General features: G+C 44.4%; 1 pseudogene; it reads left to right on the forward strand.

Annotated features, from left to right (window-relative positions):
* Positions 1–1,170: 1,170 nt before the first annotated feature.
* LOC125484641 lies at positions 1,171–14,961 on the forward strand (annotated as a pseudogene).
* Positions 14,962–15,273: the final 312 nt, after the last annotated feature.

Genomic DNA, 15,273 nt, shown 5'->3' on the forward strand with positions numbered 1-15,273 from the left:
AATAACAGCAGAAGACATTCCCAGTCTGCCCTGAGGTGCAAAGAATGTGAAGCCTCTGACATCACTCTCTGTAGCTCACGATGACATGTAGCAGGGCATGTTGCCATAGCAACTTGGATTTCCTGTGTGCACTGTTACACAACACCAACACTACAACTTCACTTCAATCTGCTTTACATTTCTTCCCAGTCCTCACTTTCTGAACCACTCTCTATTCCAATAGGCTGTGTCTCTCCCAAGTCTTCTACGCACCTGATTTCATACCTAATCCAGGTTCCAGTCCACACCCCCCTCCCCGCCAAATTCATTATAAACTCTCCCCTACAGTGCGAGTTATCCTCACCCTGAGGACATTGGGTCAAAGCCAACTGAGGTGCAACCCATTGACTTTGTGCAAGACTCTCCTGGTCCAATAGCTCCCATTCAAAAAATCATCACTGTATAGAGTTAATAGAAACAGACTAACTCATCATAGCCGACCAAATTACCCAAACTAAATTAAACCCATTTGCCTGCATTTGGCCCATATCCCTCCAAACCTTTCCTATTCATCTACCTGTCCAAATGTCCTTCAAATGTTGTAACTGTATCTGCATCTACCACTTCTGGCAGTTTATCACACATATGAGTCACCCACTGTGTGAAAAATTTGCCCCTCAGGTTTCTTTTAAATCTTTCTCTTCTCACCTTAAAAATCTGCCCCAACTTTTGAACTGCCGAATCTAGGGGAAAGACCTTTGCTATTCATCCATTTATCCATGCCCCTCATGATTTTATAATCCTTCATAAGGTCATCCCTCAACCTTGACAAAAGTCCCATCCTATCTGACTCACACTGTTTAACAGTTCACCCTCTTCCTTGTGCTCTTGAGATGTCTTTCCAGGAGAAAAGTTCGTGACATAATGGCATGGAGACAGGAAAGAATGGGAATCATGTACCAAACAGACTTTTCTCAGTCCAGGCATTCTTATTATGAGTCGAATCAAATTAAGTTTTTTTTTTAACAAAGTTAGTGAATCAGATCTTTTATCTTTGTGTTCCACAGCAGTCACTGATGAACAATTGGGTGTTATAAAAGTACAGAAGAGATTATGCCTGGTCACCTTGCTTGTGTTTCTTGTTTTATCCTGTATAGACAACCTCAGCTCATCATCCACCTTCAACAAACGATGGGTAAATTTGATGTTTATTACCCCAGCCCAGATACAACCCCAGGGCTCATGTTTGTAGATTCTACCAATGAACTGGGTCCCTTAGCACTAGCTGTTTGCTCCATTGAATCAGCTGCCCATGCGAATCCTGAGAAACCCATTTATTGTTTCCTGGTGGGACTCAATGGGAATTTATCCAACTATCCAGATCAGTCCATAGCCTTCCTAATTCATATAGCAATGAGAAACATCATCCTCTTACCTTTGAACCATGAAACACTCTTTGAAAGCATGCCTTTCGATGACTGGTATCAACAGGAACGGAATCTCCATGCTATTTTAAGCTCATGGATCTAGTTGGACAAAACTGGGGTTAACCTTGGACTGAGGAAAGAGACTTTTGTTTGTTTTTTGGTCAAACTGGTTGTTGAGATTCCAAGGGTGAAGAACAGCCAAGTGTTCTGTTGGAGATCCTGGTGTTGGCTTCCTGCTCTCATCCCACAGGTTTGAAACATGTTCTGCTGCACCCACACCCTGACCTTCACACCCTGACCTTTCACACCCTGACCTTTCGCCACACTGCTGGTAAGAGGAACAAGAACACGAGGGCATAGGTTTAAAGTGATCTGCAAAAGAAAGTTGAATGAAGTGAGGGAAATCTTATTCACACAGGGAGTGGTTACAGTCTGAATTTCACTGCCAGGAAGTGTGGTGGAGACAGGTTCAATCAAAACATTCACATTGGATGATAATTGGTATTAAAATAATTTGGGGGGTATGGGGACAAAGAAGGATATTCGTACCAGGTATTGACATTCTATTAACGAGCCAGAGCAGGCACGATGGGCCAAATGGCCTCTATCTGTGACATAACAATTCTGTGATTCTGAACAGAGTAACTATTAACCTCAGATATTCCCACCAATTTGGGAAGGTGTGAAAACAATGGGATCAAAATGAAGGAAACTTTGACTCCAACATGTTTTCCATCATTTTCCCTGATTGTGCATTGGATGCAATGGCTTAGACACAACGTCCAGTGGTCAAAGCTCAGTAAAGGAATGTAAAATCCGGCTGCCACCAACAGGAATTTATTCCGCCTTTCTTCGGGTGATAGGAAGAGGTTGTAAATGCTGTTTTGCTTTACTTTTCATCATTTACCATTTCCTCATATATCCACCACAGGTCAGGCATCTGTAATCTACCTGTAACCGATCATTACAGACTCTACAGAAGTGCTGTCCTGCTGGAAATAGACCCTCCACATCCTGTTCCAAGGTTTCTGTTTTCATCAACCTCTTCAGAGATCATAGAATCCCTACAATGTGGGGACAGGCCATTCGGCCCAACCAGTCCCCACCGCCCCTCCAAAGAACATCCCACCCAGACCCATTCCCCTAATTTCCCCACATCTAACCCACCTAACCTAAACATCCCTGAACACTACGGGCAATTTAGCATGGCCAATCCACCTAGCCTGCACATCTTTGGAATGTGGGAGGAAACCGGAGCACCCGGAGGAAACCCACGCAGACACAGGGAGAACGTGCAAACTCCACACAGACGGTCAAGCGGGGCTGGAATCAAACCCAGGTGCTTGGCGCTGTGAGGCAGCAGTGCTAACCACTGAGCTACCATGCCATGTTATTACACTTTTCTGGAGCAGGTGAGACTTCAACCCAGACCTCCTGGCACAGAGGTAGGAACACTACTGTTGTGCCATATGATAGCTCCATAGGCTGTTAGTAAGTTAGTAAGATTCATCCTCCTGTGCCGCCATAACAATCAACTGCATTTTGAATATGTCCAATGTCTTTGGAGTTAATTTGACTGGAACATATTCCACTGGGATCCTATATAGTAACAAATAGTCAGTTGCACACAATGTTTTGAGCAGACAGGAGCTGCTGGCGCTGCTATTTATACCTTCAGCAATCTTAGTTTTTGTTTTGGAGATAGTAGGAACTGCAGATGCTGGAGAATCTGAGACAACAAGGTGCAGGGCTGGATGAACACAGCAGGCCAAGCAGCATCATAGGAGCAGAGAGGCTGACATTTCGGGCCTAGACCCTTCATCAGAAAAGGTTTTTGTTTTATTCACTTTCCCCATGACCATTTTGTTGTTAGGCCTTGCACCATCGTCCCCTTCGCCTTTTAGTTTTTCCTGCCTTTCAGCCTTTCCATTGGAAGATACTTCAAACATAGTTTCGGTCACAGAGTCATAGAGCATAGAAACAGACTCATTGGCCCACCATGTCTATGCTGACCAACAAACACCAAATTACACAAATCCCATTTATCTGCACTTGGCCCATCGCCTACAATCCACATGCTTCTTAAATGTTGCAAGAGAACAGGAGTGTCCAATCCAAGAGAACTCATAGACCTCGGTTGTTGATGTGGTCTATTCCATTTAATTCAGAGCTGCTTCCTTGTCAAAAATATTAGCTCTAATTACATAACTGAATATAGGAGGCATGGTTAGTAAGTTTGCAGATGACACCAAAATTGGTGGTATAGTGGACAGTGAAGAAGGTTATCTAAGATTTACAAACAGATCTTGATCAGTTGGGTCAATGGGCTGAGGGCTGGCAGATGGAGTTTAATTTGGATAAATGTGAGGTATTGCATTTTGGTAAAACAAGCAAGGGCAGGAGTTATACAATTAATGGTAGGGCCCTGGGTAGTGTTGTAGAACAGAGAGACCTTGACGTTCAGGTACAAAAGTCTATGAAATTTGTGTCACAGGTAGACAGGGTAGTTAAGAAGGCATTTAGCACACTTGCCTTCATTGCTCAGACCTTTGAGTTTGGAAGTCAGGACGTCATACTGAGATTGTGCAGGATGTTGGTGTAGTTCTGGAATACTGTGTGCAGTTCTGGTTGCCCTGCTATAGGAAGGATATTATTAAATTGGAGAGGGTTCAGAAAAGTTTTACCAGCATGTTGTCAGAAATGGAGGGTTTAAGTTATAAGGAGAGGCTGGAAAGGCTGGTACCTTTTCACTGGAGTGTGGGAGGTTAAGGGGTGACTTTATAGAGGTTTATATAATCATGAGGGACATAGATAAGGTGAATAGCAAGGGTCTTTCCCGAGCATGGAGGAGTTCAAAGCTAGGGGGCATATTTTTAAGGTGAGAGGAGAAAGTTTTAAAAAGACATGAGGGGCAATTTTTTGATACAGTGGCTCCGTGTGTGGAATGAACTGCCAGAGGAAGTGGTGCTACAGGCACAACAGGTACAGTTACAATATTTAAAAGACATTTGAATAAGTACATGAATTGGAAAGGTTTGGTGGGATATGGGCCAAGTGCAGGCAAGATTGTCTAGTTCAGTTTGGGAATATGGTCAGCGTTGACAAGTTGGACCGAAAGGTCTGTTCCCACGCTGTATGACTCTATGACTCTATGACTCTATAACCTGCCTCCACCACCCTCTCAGGCAGCATGTTCCATATTTATCCCCCCTTTCAGAATGCACTGAAACCACTCTGAGACATCCCTGATAATGGCACCAGGGAGGCAACATACCACTCAAGGGTGTCATGTGCTGCCACAGAACCGTTTGCCAGTTTCCCTTACGATCGAGACCCCATGACTAAAATTGTCTCAGTCTTTTTCTTCCACTGCTGTGCAGTACAGTCATCCATGGTGCCATAAACTGAGCTGCTCTCCCGAGAGGCCTTTTCCCCCTCAACAATATTCAACATGGTACGTCCCATTAATACTAAAGAATACAGAATTAAGTAGCATCACTATTCCTTGAGAAATAGTAAAAGCAGATAAGTCCCACGGTGCCTGATGGCTTGCATCCTTGGATCCTAAAAGAAGTAGTTACAGAGATATTGGGTGTAATGGATGTAGTTTTCCAAAAAAATCGTTGGATTCTGGAGAAGTATTAGTGGATTGGAAAACTGCCGATGTGATACCCCTATTCAAAAAGGGAGGGAGGCAAAAAGTGGGTGACTATAGGCTGATTAGCCTAATGTGTATTGTTGGAAAAGTATTGGAATCAATTGTTAAGGAAGTAATATCAGAATATTGGGAAAATGATAATCAAATCAAGCAGAGTCAGCATGGGTTCGTGAAAGGAATATCATGTCTGACTAATTTATTAGAGCTTTTTGAGGAAGTATCATCCCGAGTGGATAGAGGGGAAACTAGCAGGTGTATTGTATTTGGACTTCCAGAATGTGCTCGACAAGGTACCTCACAAAAAGGGTAAGTCATACGATAAAAAAAAAGCCCACAATGGTGGAGGTTCTATCTTGACACACATAGAAAATTGGCTCAAGTACATGAAACAGCGAGTAGGGATAAGGACAAAAGTAGACGTTGCTGGAAAAGCTCAGCAGGACTGGCAGCATCTGTGAAGGAACAAACAGAGTTAAAGTTTTGGGTCCGGTGACCCTTCCTCAGAACAGAGTAAGGATAAGGGGCACTTTTTCAGGTTGGCAACCTGTGACCAGTGCAGTTCCACAGGGATCAGTGCTAGGACCATGATTGTTCACAATATATATTAATGACTTGGAGGAAGGAAGCAAATGTACTGTAGCCAAACTTACAGATGACACAATAATGGATGGAAAAGCAGGTTGCAAGAGTGATGCAAAAAGTTCACAGAGAGATATTGATAGGTTAAGTAAGTGGACAAAATGTTGGCAAATAGAGTATAATGTGGGGAAAATCCAAACATATTCATTTTGGAAGGGAGAGCAAAAGAATGGGATTATTTAAATGGAGAAAAGCTGCAGAAAGCTGCTACACAAAGAGACTTGGAGGTAGTTGTACATGAAACACAGAAAGCTGGCAGCAGGGAGTCATGAAGGCTAATGGAAAGTTGGCCCTTATTTCAAGGGGGTTGGAATAAAAGAGTAGGGAAGTCTTACTGTAATTGTACAAGGTACTGGTGAGACCACATCTGGAGTACAGTGAGCAGTTTTGGTCCCTTATTTAAGGAAAGATATCATTTCATTGGAGGCAGTTCAGGGAATTTTTTTTAGTTCATTTTGTGGGATGTGGGCGTCGCAGGCTGGCTAGCATTTCTTGCCCATCTCGAGGGCAACGAGGGACGGGCAAGAAATGCTGGCCAGCCAGCAACGCCCACATCCCACACAATGAATTTTTTAAAAATGCTCACTAGGATGATCCCTGGTCTGGAGGGATTGTCTTATGAGCAAAAGTTAAACAGGTTGGGACACTACTTGTTAGAGTTTAGAAGAATGAGAGGTGATCTCACTGAAACATAAAGGATGCTTAAAGGGTTTGATAGGGTAAATGCTGAGAGATGTTACCTCACATGGGAGAGTCCAGGACCAGAGGACATAGTTTCAGAATAATTCAAGACTGAGATGAGGAGAAATTTCTTCTCTCAGAGGATTGAGTGTCTTTGGAACTCCTTGTCATGGAGAGCTATGGGGGCAGAGTCTTTGTGTATATTTAAGACTGAGATCGATAGATTCTTGATCATTCAGTCAATAGGGGCTTTGGGAAAAGGGCAGACAAGTGGACATGAGGAATGTTGGATCAGCCATGATCCTATTGAATGGTGGAACAAACGTTCCTTATGGCCTTATGGTCTTCCCTCCCTCAACATTCCCAGCTGTTACTTGAGGTACTTGCTTGAAATGTGTTTGATTTCTAACCTTTGCCAGTTCTGACAGAAGATCAACAATCTGAAACGTTGGGCTGATTATATCACAGCCTCCTGTCCCCCTCGCCAATAATCCAGTTTGAGTTGAAAGGCAGAGATGAGTGAGGGCACAAAGTTGGATGCCATGTTATGGGAGCTATTCCCACCACTTATCCATCTGCCCCAACACCTCCTGCTCCTCTGTACCGGTGGAGGAGCAAACTTTGAAAGCCCCACCACAACCTCCTCTCCCATGGGCCAATTGAGTAGGTAATTAACAGCCACACAAGAGTCTCCTTCAACTGCATTTGGGATATTACCTGCGTAAGAACAGGCCCATGGCTAAGAGGTTTCATGAGTTGAGTTAATAGCTCAGCCAGAATGGCATTGCATCTTTAATAGGTACCCTGCTTCCATTGGATCCCTCCCAAGGCCTTCCAGCCCTCATTTTCCCCACCCAACCTCTGAGTGCCCTTGCCCCATACCCCTCAACATCCTTGCCCCATTACCTTAAAGCCTGTGTTCCATTTCCGCACACCAAGCTCAGAATGGTCTGCAGTACGAGCAGTGGCCACATCTCCTGGTGGCACTGCTGTAACCAGTGAGCTGCTAGCCGCTTGACTGGTTGGTAGAAGTCAGGAATGGGACTTCTTCTCCTGACCACCATTAAATGTCTGTGGAACAAAGACAGGATCGCCCCAGCATTTGTGCCTGTGCAGGGTGACCCTGTTCTGCACCCCCAAACCCCGCTAAGATCCAAACTATTAAAGCTGTTTTACTCTATCATGGTAGTGACCTTGATTGTTAAGTACCTCCAGCATTTTCTGATTTTATTTCTGATTTCCAGCAGCTGCATTACTTAGTTATTTTCTAAATTAATGTCCTATCTAAGCTGAACCGTGGGGAAACTAACTAGTTGATGGACCCCAATGGATGACTACAGTGGGTGACATGATGGCTCACAGCACCAGAGACCTGGGTTTGATTCCGTCGTTGGGTGACTGTCTGTGTGGAGTTTGCACGTTCTCCCCGTGTCTGCGTGGGTTTCCTCCGGGTGCTCCGGTTTCCTCCCACAGTCCAAAGATGTGCTGGTTAGGTGGATTGGCTGTGCTCAATTGTCCATAGTGTCCAGGGATGTTTAGGTTAGGTGGGTTAGCCATGGGAAATGCAGGGTTACAGGGATAAGGTAGGGGGATGAGTTTACATGGGATGCTGGGAGAGTTGGTGCAGACTCGATGGGCCAAATGGCTTCTTTCGCACTGTAGAGATTCTATGATGCTTCATTCAAAAGTAGTCTCATCTCTTGCCTCCTCTTATTGTATCACTACAAAGAAACCTCATTAGATTTCATGACATCTTCAGTGACACACATGATTTTCAGGACAGAACCTGAAAGTGCGTTCCTTTAAATCCCTTGACCTTATATCATTTAATTCAAGGGATTGGTTATCCTTTGATCTCCATGAATTGACTTCAACCTCCTTTAATGTATTAGGTAAATCAAAGCTAATGGATCTCCAGTTAATATTCTGCTCCTCAGTGAATTATTTATGCCGAAATAATATTGATACTACAACTGGCTCTCTGTGGGATTTCTGACAGGGAGACGGATACAGAATTTTATGAAGACAGCCGTACTATATCATGTAATGTATAAGAATTTGATGTCACGTGGCATTACTCATAACATTAGATTGACCAGAAAATAATTTATAGTACAGGAACAGACCGTTCAGTCCAATTTGTCAATGCTAGTGGTTTTGCTCCAAATAACTCTCGTGACAGGTTATCCAGCTCATCTCAGCCTGTAAAATATCCTCCATTCATTTCACCTCATGTCTTCTTGAACTAAATTCATCTTCAATATGCTATTTGTGGCAAAGTGGGTTATTTTCTAAAGGGCATTATAGAATCGCTATAGTGTGGAAGCAGGCCATTTAGACGGTCAGCTCCGTACTGCCCCTCTGAAGAGCATTCCACCCAAACCCACCCCAGTAACCTTGCATTTCCCACAGCCAGTCCACCTAAGCTGCATATCTTTGGACTGTGGGAGGAAACTAGAGCATCCAAGGAAGCCCACACAGACAAGGGGACAATGAGAAAAACTCCACACAGTCGCCCGAGGGTAGAATCGAACCCAGGTCCCTGGTGCTGTGAGGCAGCAGCGCTAACCACTGAGCCACCATGCCACCCTGGCAGATACAATTCTGTAAGTATGACTGCGTCAAACTGTTGCTTAACTAATGTATGAGACAATGCTCCCAATTTTGGCAGTAGCCCCCAGATATTAGTAAGGAGGACTTTGCAGAGTCGAGAGGGCTGTTTCTGTTGTTATTTCTTCCAGTGCCTAGGTCACTGACAGGTGATCCATCCAGTTTTGTGTCTTTGTTGAGACTTTGTAGCAATTGATACGACTGAATGGCTTGTGAGGCCATTTCAGAGGGTAGTTGAGAGTCAGCAATGTTGTGTGTCTGAAGTACAATGTAGGCCAGACCAGGTGAGGATTGTAGATTTCGTTCCCTGAAGGACCTTAGTGAGCCAGATGGGCTTTTCTGACAATTGACAATGGTTTCATAACACCGTAAGACATAGGAGCAGAAGTTAGGCCATTCTGCCCATTGAGTCTGCTCCGCCATTCAATCATGGCTGATAAGTTTCTCAACCACATTATCCTGCTTTCTCCCCTTGGTCCCCTTGACAGTCAAGAACCTATCTATCTCTGTCTTAAATATGGTTATCAGTTGATTCTTAATTCCAGATATATTTTACTAAATTCAATATCCACCATCTGCCATGGCAGGATTCAAGCCTGGATCCACAGGATATTATCTGAGTTTCTGGATTAATTGTATCACAATCATACCACTAAACCATTGCCTCCCCCAAAGGAATTTTAGCAGGGTTGATCCCTTGGCTCGATGGCAATAGTATAGTGGGGGATATGTCGGGCCATGAGGTTATAGATTGTGTTCGAACATCTCATGGATGACCAGTCTTGAGTTGCTAGATCTAGTCGAAGGCTGTTCCATTTAGCACAGTGATAGTGCCACACAACACAATGGAGGGCATTCGCTAAGTGAAAATTGGACTTTGTCTACAGCAGGACAGTGCCGTGGTCACTTTTACTGGTACTGTCATAGATAGCTACATCAACACCAGGCAGATTGGTGAGGATGAGGTCAACTATGTTTCTCACTCTTGGTTCCTTCATCAGCTGCTACAGACCTAGTCTAGCAGCAATGTCCTTTAGGATCCAACTCGTTGGGTCAGTAGTGGTGCTGCCAAGCCACGCTTCATTATGTATATCGAAGTTCCCAACCCAGAGCATATTCTGCCCTTGCTACTCTCAGTGCTTCCTCTAAGTGGTGTTCAACATGAATATTTCATAAGCTGAGAGGGACGATGGTTGGTAATTAGCTGGAGGTTTCTTTCCCTGTGTTTGACCTGACACCATTAGATTTCACAGCATTAAGACTCAGCGTTGAGGACTGTCATGGAAACTTCTTCCTGACCACATACCATCTCTGCTGGGTCTGTGCTGCCTTTGGAACAGGACATACCCAGGGATATGGTATCTGAGAATTTGTCAGGTATGATTCTGTGGAAATCTCTATCGTGGGCCTTACTTCACTAGCATGTGAGACAGCTCACCCAAAATTTGGCATAATCCTCCAGATGTTAGTAAGAAGGTTTTTGCAGGATCAACAGAACTGAATTTGCCACTGTGATTTCTGGTGTTTACAGCAATCACCTCGCCATCATTTTCTATGTGCTGGCTTCACTTTTCATCCTCCCTACAAATTTTAAGTGAGCAGTTAGTCTGCATTTGGATCATTGCTCCTAGGCCTACAAGCAAGACCTCAAAAGTTAATAATAAAAAGTTAATATTCCTGGTGCCACATCTAGTGATTGTAGAAGCAGGAGAATTGAGTAAATAGCTCATAGCTGAAGGAATTGTTACAGAATTTGTGTTTTTTCTATTTATGTTCAGTCTTGGGACTTGTCCATTGCTGGCTGGGTCAGCATTTATTCCCCGTCCGTAGTTGCCCTTGAGAAGGTGGTGGGTGAGCTGCCTTCTTGAACCGATGCAGTCCACCTGCTGTAGGTTGGCCCACAATACCATTAGAGAAGGAATTCCAGGAAGGAATTCCAGGAATCTAAGGTTCTAGAGTAGATTTGTCTGATCTACTGTACTGTCATGGTCAGATGCATATGCAATCGGCAAATTGGTAAGGGTGAAGTCAAATATGTTTTTCCCTCTTGTTAGTTCTCTCAACACCTGCCACAGACCCAGTCCAGCAGCTGTGTCCTTTAGGGCCCGACCAGCTCGATCAGTTGTACTGCTGCTGAGCCACTCTTGGTGGTGGACATTGAAATCCCCCACCCAGAGTACATCTTGTGCCCTTGTCACCATCAGTGTTTCTTCCAAATGTTGTTAAACATGAAGAAGTACCGATTCATCAGGTAAGGGAAAACAGTAATTTGTAGTAATCAGCAGAAGGTTTCCTTGCCCATGTTTAACTTGAACCCATGAGACTTTATGGTGTCTGGAGTCACTAAGTTATTCACAACTGCATTGTTTTCATCTTTGCCCACCTACTCTACATTGCCTTCCAATCATTCAACAGACTGCCAAATTTCACACGTACAGTGCTAACACCCAGTTCTCTCTCACCGTCACTTCTCAAAACTCTTCCGCTGCTTCGAATGTCACACCATTTGCCAAACACCCAGTCCTGGTTGAGCAGAAATTCAGAATCTCAGAACTGTTGCAGCACAGAAAGACACCACTTGGCGCAACATTTCTTCATGGGCTCTACAAACGAGCATTCACTTAATGTCACTCTCTGCCCTCTCCCTGTAACCCTGTACATTTTTCCTTTTCAAATAGCAGTCCGATTCCTTTTCAAATGCCTCAACTGAACCTGCCACAATCTCAGGAGATGCAATCCAGATACTAAACATTCTATGCAAAGAAAATCTTTTTCTCATTGTTTTTCTTCATTTGTCAATTACATTAAATCTGTTCTCCTCTGTTCGCTTTCATTTCACGAGAAGAAACAGCTTCTCCTTGTTTGCTCTGGTCGGACCCTTTGCAATTTTGAACACATCAGATATGCTCTCAGTTTGCTCACCTCCAAGGAAAACACTCCCAGCTTCTCCAACCTACCTTCATAACTGAAATTCCTCATCTCTGGAAGCATTTTCATAAACCTCTTCTGCCATTCACAAACTGGGTTATATTTGATCCAAAGGTTAGCTTCTGACTACTCCATCCCTGAACGCTGTCCAATTGTACCTCAGTAACATCACCAGATTCCACATGCCCTCATCTTAAAAAACAGGGGTCCTAGTGTGATGCAGTAGCAGTGTCCCTATTTCTGAATCAGGAGGCCCGGATTCAGATCCCACCTGCTCCCGATGTGTGTAGAAATGTTGAGGATTCCCAAGGCAACATCCTCCTAACTGTATACCATTCAAATATATATATAATCCTGAGGGATCTCAACAGGGTGCATGTGGGAAGGATGTTTCCTCTTGTCAGAGAATCTAGAGCTAGAATTCACTGTTTAAATTTAAGGGGATCACCATCTTTATACTTCTGGCAAGATGGCAGTGGACGAGGGCTTCTGAGAGTGGGGCTTGTCTACACCAGCCTCTTTTCTTTTAGTTTCTTTTTCTCTTTGTTTTTTCCGCCTTCTTTGTTTCTTTTATTTTGCCCACCTCTTGTTGAAGAGCGAGGTTGTGGCGGCGGTATCAGAGTTTACGTTCCCGGGGGTGTGGGGGGTGGGGGGTTTCAGCATCGCCCAGGCTGTCCCGGCGCTGACTCATGGCCGCTGTGGCAGAGGCGAGCTCGGGTTCCCGGCAACGCCTGGCACAGAGCCAGGAGGCAGCGGCGGGATGCGGGTTTGAGCCCGGTACGAGAACTGGGGGCGGAGGCAGCAGCGGAGAGGTGGGCCTGAAGCGGAATGGTGGCGACGGTGGAGTCGGGTTTGGGCCGTGCGGTGCCTGGTGGCATCGGTGGCGCCTGCACTGGCGAGGACGCATAGTGGCGAGGCCGTCAGTGGAGCTGAGACGGCATCAAAGAGCGGCAACTTTCATTTCAGTGGCAGCGGCGGTGGCACAGTGAAGGGGCCTCATGCCTGGCCACCAGGCCCATGGCCCATGGTGGAGCACTTAACAAGAAGGACTGTAAAGTTGGACACGTTCTCTTTATTTCTTCATGGTTCTGCCTTTATATTCTGTGTTTTGGTTTGTTTTTCCGTGATTTAAGATTGTGCCTGAAAGTGTCTGTATAACACTTTTCACTGTATTTTGTAACAAAATACACATGACAATAAAACCAGACCAAATCATCTGCTTAATGACATGGAAAAGTTGCCCAGATATGTCCTCTCCACGAAAGGCAGGAGTAATCTGATCTGATCAATTAGCACCTCATTAATTTAATCTCAATGATTAGCACAATAATGGACAAGACAGCAACAGAGCTATCAAACAGTGTTTAATCAGAAGCACCCTGCCTTCCTTTTCATTCCTGACTGGGCTTCGTTTACTGCTCGTTCCTAGTTGCCCCTTGAGAAGGAGGTGGTTTGAGCTGCCTTCTTGAACCTTTGCAATCCACCTGGTGTAGGTAGACCCACAATGCCCTTAGGGAGGGAATTCCAGGATTTTGGTCATTGGAGCCTGATTATCCCTGGCCCAGGCCATCACTGGAAGAGTTTTTCAGGTCAATGTAGCGGAGCACAATTCCCTCTAAGCAGTTTCAAGAACAGTTTCTTCTCTGTTGTTATTAGACTGCTGAATGGACCTCTCAGATTTCAAATCTAATGCTGATCTTGCTTTTGTACACCTCCTGTGCAACTGTAACCCTGTATGCCTCGCTCTGTTCACCCTATGATCTGTGTGTCCTTGTATGTTATGATCTGTCTTTACTGCGTGCACAACAAAACTTTTCACTGTACTTAGGTACTTGTGACAACAATAAGTCAAATCAAATCAGCTACACCACAGTCTGGAATGTGCTGTTCACAAGCAGCGTTTCCACATCCAAAGCATCAAAAGGTTCAAGGGAACTGCCTACAGCAGCAAGCCAGCGTTGCAAAGCAAACAGAACTTAGAGGGAATATTTATTTGGAGAAGATTATTGATAAGTGCAACTTGATAGTCCTGTGGACAATCCTTTCCATCATTCTGCTAATAATGAAGAGTAGGCTGATATAGCAGAAATTGGACAGTTTGGATTAGGCCTGCATTTTGTGTGAGATCATCTTCCTGAGACAGGGAGACAGCAGACCCTGATCTCAAATGGAAAACTCCTCACTGAGGATGGGAGAGCTGATTGAAAGTGTTCAGCACAAGACTCGTGTATTTTTTGTCGAGTGAGCAAGAAAACTGCAGAGTCCATTCCCCTTCAGTGTCTTAATAAACCTTGTATTGACTGATGAGAGACAGAGATTGCCAGAAAGCTGGTGGCAAGTCCCATCACTGTCTCCCTCATCATTTTGAAGGGTGACATAAGCAAGCCTACCATTTGCGTCTATCAGCAAAATCTCCAGAGAATAGGTGGGCAACTTTACTTCAGTAATCATTGAGAAACTCCACAGCCAGGGTGGGTTGGGGGTAGTGTGTGATTCAGGACTTTTCTTATTTTGTAAATAATTTTTATCCTTGATAAAAAGCTTCTCTCTGTGATGGTTTTGAAGGGTTAAAGGAGGAATTGTTGGGTGGCGATGGGTGATGGAAGTGGGAACACACCCTAAATGACCACCTTTAACTCTGTGTATTGCAGGTAATCTGTGATTTGGAACAATACTGGGTTCACATGCTCTCAGATACTTGTAGGCTGGTTCTCCTGTGGAAATACGTGGCATCTACCTGGGCACAGAACATCATATCCTTGAAGCCATTGCCATTCACAAACTCCATCTGTGCCCAGCAGGAAAATCTCTAGCGAATGGTGCAGCTCTGGGAATTAGCCAACACCTTAACTTCACACAAAACTGCATGATCGACTACATCAGTAAATAACAGGGTGAAATCTGGGCTCACCAGGGCCCTTTGCTAATGAGCCATGAACTGAGAAGCTGGTGTAAAACAAATAACCTGGATGAATTTGTTGGTGCAAAGTGCAATGGCATTTCATCCTGCCTTCCAAGTTCTTCTATCCGATTCCATAAGACGAGTGGGAAAAATACCTTGAACATTGGACACTGGAGGACATCAGAGCCACTTTCTCAGATGCATACGGGGCACGTATTTGGAATTTCCTGAACTCCGGGAATCAGGATAATATGAGTGATGTGAGAGGAGTTCTATTAGAATACATTTTCCATGAATATTGTCCAAGAACATTCAGGACTTTTCACAGAAAGCAGTGATTTAATTGAACAGAGATAGTACGAACTGCTGATGCTGGAGTCTGAGATAACACAGTGTGGAGCTGGAGGAACACAGCAGGCCAGGCAGCATCAGAGGAGCAGGAAAGCTGA

The sequence above is a fragment of the Rhincodon typus genome, chromosome 13 (genome assembly GCF_021869965.1).
Source record: "Rhincodon typus isolate 14 chromosome 13, sRhiTyp1.1, whole genome shotgun sequence".
NCBI lineage: Eukaryota > Metazoa > Chordata > Chondrichthyes > Orectolobiformes > Rhincodontidae > Rhincodon > Rhincodon typus.